The sequence below is a fragment of the Haliaeetus leucocephalus genome, unplaced genomic scaffold (assembly GCF_000737465.1).
Source record: "Haliaeetus leucocephalus isolate CR32 unplaced genomic scaffold, Haliaeetus_leucocephalus-4.0 Scaffold373, whole genome shotgun sequence".
NCBI classification, from domain to species: Eukaryota; Metazoa; Chordata; class Aves; order Accipitriformes; family Accipitridae; genus Haliaeetus; species Haliaeetus leucocephalus.
Window position 1 is genome coordinate 2,104,234 of NW_010972809.1, and position 348 is coordinate 2,104,581.

Consider the following 348-nt stretch of genomic DNA (forward strand, 5'->3'; position numbering starts at 1 on the left):
GCCCCGGGGGGAAGGGGGGCGCCCCCCCCCCCCCCCCCCCCCCCCCGCCCTCTACCGAAGGCGCTCGGGTATTTCCGTTCCTCTCCGGCGGCGCTGCCGCCGCCGCCTTTCCCCGCCCCCTCGCCTCTTGCCTGGGCGCCGCAATCCCGGCGGCGCGGCGGGAGGAGGTGGAAGATGGCGGCTGGGATGGGCGGGGAGGAGGTGGCGGCGGCGGCGGCGGCAGCAGCGGTTATGCAAAAGAGGCCGTCGGCAGCCAGCGCCAGAGCCGGTGTGGACCGCGGCTGAGCAGGGAGGCGGCTGGGGCTGAGCCGCCACCGCCCTCCCCGGCGCCGGACCCTCCTCCTCTCC